The sequence below is a fragment of the Arachis hypogaea genome, chromosome 13 (assembly GCF_003086295.3).
Source record: "Arachis hypogaea cultivar Tifrunner chromosome 13, arahy.Tifrunner.gnm2.J5K5, whole genome shotgun sequence".
Lineage (NCBI taxonomy): Eukaryota > Viridiplantae > Streptophyta > Magnoliopsida > Fabales > Fabaceae > Arachis > Arachis hypogaea.
Genome location: NC_092048.1, coordinates 124,887,462 through 124,893,461, shown reverse-complemented (window position 1 = coordinate 124,893,461; position 6,000 = coordinate 124,887,462). Strand labels below are relative to the sequence as shown.

General features: G+C 34.6%; 2 long non-coding RNA genes across 2 annotated transcripts; both read right to left on the bottom strand.

The window, feature by feature from the left end:
- Window positions 1-3,002: 3,002 nt before the first annotated feature.
- On the bottom strand, window positions 3,003-3,622 carry LOC140178194 (uncharacterized). The gene is made up of 3 exons (XR_011870451.1): window positions 3,422-3,622; window positions 3,182-3,301; window positions 3,003-3,100 (listed from the first exon to the last, which is right to left on the bottom strand). It is a non-coding gene; the product is annotated as an uncharacterized lncRNA (long non-coding RNA).
- A 1,030-nt stretch (window positions 3,623-4,652) lies between these two features.
- Window positions 4,653-5,353, bottom strand: LOC112736015 (uncharacterized). The gene is made up of 3 exons (XR_003168684.3): window positions 5,289-5,353; window positions 5,065-5,174; window positions 4,653-4,705 (listed from the first exon to the last, which is right to left on the bottom strand). It is a non-coding gene; the product is annotated as an uncharacterized lncRNA (long non-coding RNA).
- Between the last annotated feature and the right edge of the window lie 647 nt (window positions 5,354-6,000).

Here is a 6,000-nt window from a genome sequence, read left to right as displayed (position 1 = left end):
TGTATTTGTGCATTAAATTTATGTTTATTGTTAGATGAAGAGCAAGCCTTAGAAAGCAAGGTTAGTGGAGAATTGAGAGAATCGAACTTAAAACACTTGAGTGATTAGAGTGCATACACTCCCAGTGAGGGTTCGATGCTCGATTCTTTGTTCCCGGCTTTCATGAGCTATTTTCTTCTACAAGCCTATTTGTACTTCATTTTTATGATTTGAATTAGTGAAATCCAGTTCATATTTATTCTTGGAGAATTTATTTACTTTTAAACCAAGTAGGTAGAAACATTTTTTGCATGTAGTTGCATTCACATAGATAGGTTGCATTTCATACATTCTACCATTTCTCTTCACTTTTATAGCTTCTCTTGAGCTTAGCATGAGGACATGATAATGTTTAAGTGTGGGGAGGTTGATAAACCACTATTTTATAGTTTATCTTGTGCTCAATTGAGTGGATTTTATCAACTCTTTACCCACTTATTCATACTATTTGCATGAGTTTACATTCTCCTTCCTGATTTTGTGCTATGATTGAAAACATGTTTCTTTGATCTTAATTTAGCTAATTTTAATCCTCTCTTATTACCATTAGATGCCTTGATATGTGCGTTAAGTGATTTCAGAGATTACAGGGCAGGAATGGCTTGGAGGATGGAAAGGAAGCATGCAAAAGTGGAAGGAATACAAGAAGTTGAAGGAACTGCAAAGCTGTCCAGCCTGACCTCTTCGCACTAAAACAGCCATAACTTGAGCTACAAAGGTCCAAACGACGCGATTTTAGTTGCGTTGGAAAGCTAACGTCTGAAGCTTCGATTTGATATATAATATGCCATAGTTGCCCTAACACTAGGTGACGCGGATGCGCGCTCCACGCGGACACGTCGCAGTGACGAAAATCAGCGTGGCAGATTTCTTCTCCAGCGATTTCTGGCCTGTTTTCGACCTAGTTTTCGGCCCAGAAAACACAGATTAGAGGCTATAAAGTGGAGAAATCCATTCATTCATAATAACAAGCTCACAATACACAATTTTAGGATTTAGATATAGTTTTTAGAGTGAGAGGTTCTCTCCTCTCTCTTAGGATTAGGATTTAGGATTTCTTTGCTTTCAGGATTGTTTCTTTTTATCAGGTTCAATTTTTCTTTTATTTATTTTTCCAATTTAATTTATAAATATCCATGTTAGATTTGATTTCCTTTATTAATACAATTTGAGGTATTTCAGATTTATGATTTTTACTTAGCTTTTTATATTCTTGGCTTTAATTGATGAATTGATAAATTGGAGATCCTTGAGTTAGAAGACTCCAGAGTTAATTGGTGATTGACTCTCTGGCCACTAACACTAATCCTTCCCAAGGGAGAAGATTAGGACTTGTGAATAGAAATTGGCTCCTAACTTAATTTTCCTTTATTTAGTAAAGGATAACCAAGTAGAGCACAACCAATTACCATTACACTTGGAAAATCCAACAAGGATAGAACTTCCAATTAATCATTCTACCAGTCAAAGCTTTTTATTTAGATATATATATAAATCTCTTTTAATTTTTATTACTTCAATTTATAATTATATCTGTGCCCATTGCCCAAACTCTAAATTTCTCAGAAAATCCATAACCAATAATAACACACCTCCCTACAATTCTTTGAGAAGACGACCCGATGTTAAATACTTCGGTTATCAATTTCAAAGGGGTTTGTTACTTGTGACAACCAAAACGTTTGTAAGAAAGAACTTTTGTTGGTTTAGAAGCTATACCTGCAACGAGGATTTATCTGCGAATTTCTAGACCACGCAAAAGTTCTCTCTTCATATACCCTGGATATGTGAAGTTTATTGAAGGTCAAGGCATGTCAACCCCTTAAAAACAATGGAAAAAGAGGTGACTTCCATGTCAAGTTTCTAGTTGACTTTCCCAAAGAATTGAGTGATGAACAACGGCAAGAAACTTTTAAAATCTTAGAAAATTGTTGCTAATGATGACCATAGTTGTACATTTGTATATTTTGTATGCAGATATGAATGCATTTGCTATTAAAGACACAAATTTTTTTTTAATGATAGATATATAATTCATGACTCAATGTTGGCATTGGATTATTTCTCCATAAAAAATAGCTGATAATTACATATATTTGTGTATATAGTATCTATAACCAGTTAACCACTGTTTTATGAATATCTTACTAGACTTCGCTGTAAATTTCATTTTATTCTGCATTCTTGAATAAAAATGATAATTAATTTTTATTTTATTATTTTAAAAATTTTCTTTATATTAGAGAATCTTTTTCCTCCTACTTTATAAGTTCTTTAACTTTTTTGGAGGAACAATTCCATCCGCCTATAGCTTATTAGCTTTGAGGAAGATAGAATAGACATCAAACCTTCAATATTTATGAAAGAAAAAAAAAAGCTATAAAGAATATACATATACATTATATACACATTCTTTTTCGTTAGTTTTATTTTTATTTGGACCAAAGAGAGAGAAAGTTCAGTCACCTATATGATATGCCGTACAATATTCCTATATTAAGTATTAACAAGTACTTATGATCAAAATTTAATGTTCTACCACTATCTGTCATTATCCTTATTCTCACGGTTTTCATCGTGAGGAGTTTCGACAAAAACTTGTCCTTGGTCTCTAACATCTCTGAACATTGAAAAAAACGAGTTGAGACCCTCAGATGAAGCACCTCCTAAGATCCATAATAACATAGAACTGAATGAATTCATGGAACTGGGGTTTGGACCGCCTTCTGCTTGTTGAATGTCAGCTTGCCCAGGAATCTGCACGGGGTTGGCTACTCTGTCTTGATTGTTTTCTGGTTGTCCTGGAGGCTCAGCAACTCCTGCACTGTTCTGAGGCGCCGATGGATCAAACCCCAACCTGAACCCTACCCCTGAATTTGAATATGTGTTAGTTACTCCTTGGTTTCTTGTGTATATCAGCTACTTAAAACTGATATGTAAAAATCTATCATAATTATGTTACTCTCAAATGCTTCTCAATTTGCAAACGCCATGGAAGTTCTTCTACACGCTTCTCTAGTTTGTCCTTTGCTTTCTTAAGGGCCCCTGTTTCTCTTGCAGCCTGAATGCAATTACACAAATTATTAATCTCGAGATAAGATCAAATTATATAAAATTACAAATGAGACAGAATAGTTCAAACCATTTTGAGCATTCTAAGTTCCTTCCTAGCAACCCTTCTCCTCCAACCACACTAAGTAACAATTGCAGCCTTTTGCAACTTTTTATAATATGAAAATGTAATTTGCCGGCGCAAATTAACCTAAAGATATTGACAAAAAAGATCATTACAGCAAGGCAAATAAGAAAGTAGGAATTGAATCTTTCTATTTTCTTAACTAAAAGTTTATAACCTATGAAGTATGAATATAAAAAGCAAAACCTGGATATGAATTGCAGCCTTTGTTTGCTTTCTAAATCTAAATTCATCACGAGCCTTCATAGCCCTTAAACCTATCTGTATTATTATAGCAGACGATCGTACACTTAAGAAAGATTTCCTAGCAATGTATCCTTTGAAGTTCTTTTCTATTTTCAGAGCTGCTGCTTTACGACGCAACTGCTCATAGAGCTTCCGGGCCAATATTCCTATTTATCATTGAAAAGAACCAGATGAATCTATAAATTCAACAATAAAAACTTAACATAGCCAACCCATAATGAAAAGGAAATCTACTTTCGCAAAGTTCTAATGCGTCACAAATTCTAATTATAGTATCAACTATCCAGATAGGCCAAATAGAGGTGTTAGAGATGCAAGCTAGACATATGATTGCTTTCCACCATTAAGGTTCTAATTATTAGGAAGATAATAAGCATAAAGGAGACATCCTAAAGTTTGCCAATCTAGTATCAGTACTGAAAGATAAATGAACCTTATAAGGGATGTGTCTGTATAATATCCACTAAGGAAAAAAGCTTGTACTTACAAGGGACTGATTAAGGTTATGAACTACTAAACAAGTATATTAAGAGAGAATACAGGGTACCTCTCAAATTACATTGCAAACAGACTGCAGCTTGACGCAACTCTTTAAATTCCTTGCGTGCAATATGTGTACGTATTTGCCTCTGAAGGACTCTAGCTGCATTTCCAAGAACCTCTGCTCTTCTTGCATCCAACTCAGCCATTTGACCAGCTCTTACGAAAACTTTTGTCTTGCCTATCTGGTAAACCATCAAAAAAGCTGTATGACTTTGTATTTAATAAGATCCATTCATATGGATAGATTCCCTAGATGCAATAGGTATTACTTGTGCCATAAAAATTATAGCGACTTTTCAAAAGTTTAATAGTCATTTGAAGTTTAGGAAAATATAGACAAGTAACACAACCAATACTGTCACTTAAGTGTGCAAAATAGACAAAATTGTGTCTGTGTCACTGGGTTCCTACTTCTATATATTATTATAAAAGTGATGTGCCTGGGATAGTTTACATTTAATTATTGGTCAGTATATGTACGCAGAGTACCATGTGCTTTGGGGATTTAATTCCACTAAATAAAACAAAATCAGGCTTGGCTCCCAGATCCTAGTTTCTCAAATTGACCCTCCCTGATGTACCCTCATCAGCAAATTAAGTTATAGGAAATACCGAATCACCTGATAGTCTTTCATACCCATCTAATCCAATATCATTTGGCAAGCAACTTTATCATCATAGCTGATAAGAAAAAAGGTAGACCAATACAACAAATAGTGAAAAAATGTAACAAAGCAAGAGACAGGAGTTAAAATCATAGATGACACTGTAGAGTAACTTTTCTGAAATCATAGGAATACAACACATAAAAGACATTCTTGCATTTTGATATATATATATATATATATATATATATATATATATATATATATATATATATAGAGAGAGAGAGAGAGAGAGAGAGAGAGAGAGAGAGAGAGAGAGAGAGAGAGAGAGAGAGAGAGAGAGAGAGAGAGAGAGAGAGAGAGAGAGAGAGAGAGAGAGAGAGAGAGAGAGAGAGAGAGAGAGAGAGAGAGAGAGAGAGAGAGAGAGAGCTTTACTTTCCATCTAGAACTTCAGGGGCAAGAACACCAAATTGGTTAAGAAACTCATAAAAAGTCCCTCTTGTAGGATATCCAGCACAGCTGATTCTAATTGCCTCAAGAACACCCTGAAAGCAACAATGACAAAATCATGAAATGTAAATCAAAGCCAAATATATTTCACTTCTTTTACACAATTGTATAATGAAACTGAAGACAAATAAGACCATGTTAATACTCACACCACAGCGCAATTGTTGGATGATATTGAGATTTTCAAAAATAGCAGGCTTGAGAACATTGTTTGTCACACATCTGATATAATGAGGCTCTGTTGAATTTAAGGTCTCCATCAAAGATTGAAGTTGTAACTGCATTTTTCAAAAAGTGTCATTCAGTAATTCTAATACATGAAAACAAAACGCCTAGATATACAACAGAGGAGTTTCATAGACTACGTGAAAATGAGGTATAAAGAGCACAGAAAGAGTTGTAAAAATTATTAATACCTTGAAACGAGATCCAATTGAAGAGAACTTTGAAGATTTTGAAGATTTCGATGGGAAAGGGGAACATATATTTTCTCAAAAAATAGAAAAAATAAGAATTCAACAATTTGCCAAAATTAACAACAAGAATTCAACAATTTGTCAAATTTAACAACTAATATCAAATCACATAAATCAAATCAAATGACCCTAATTACAAAAATCACACCAATGCTATAATAATTCAAATCACGGAAATCATAGGGAGGGAATTACCGGAAGAGAGGGGCTGACAACAGTGATGAAGAATGAGGAAGATGGCAAAGAAGATGGCGAGGAAGACGGAACCAGGAGGAAGGCAACGCTCTCTGGAACCAGGAAGAAGGCGACGCTCTTTGGAACGCACAAGATGGCGATGCTCTGTGACGCGACGATGACCTCGATTGCGAGATAAGAGAGGAGAGAG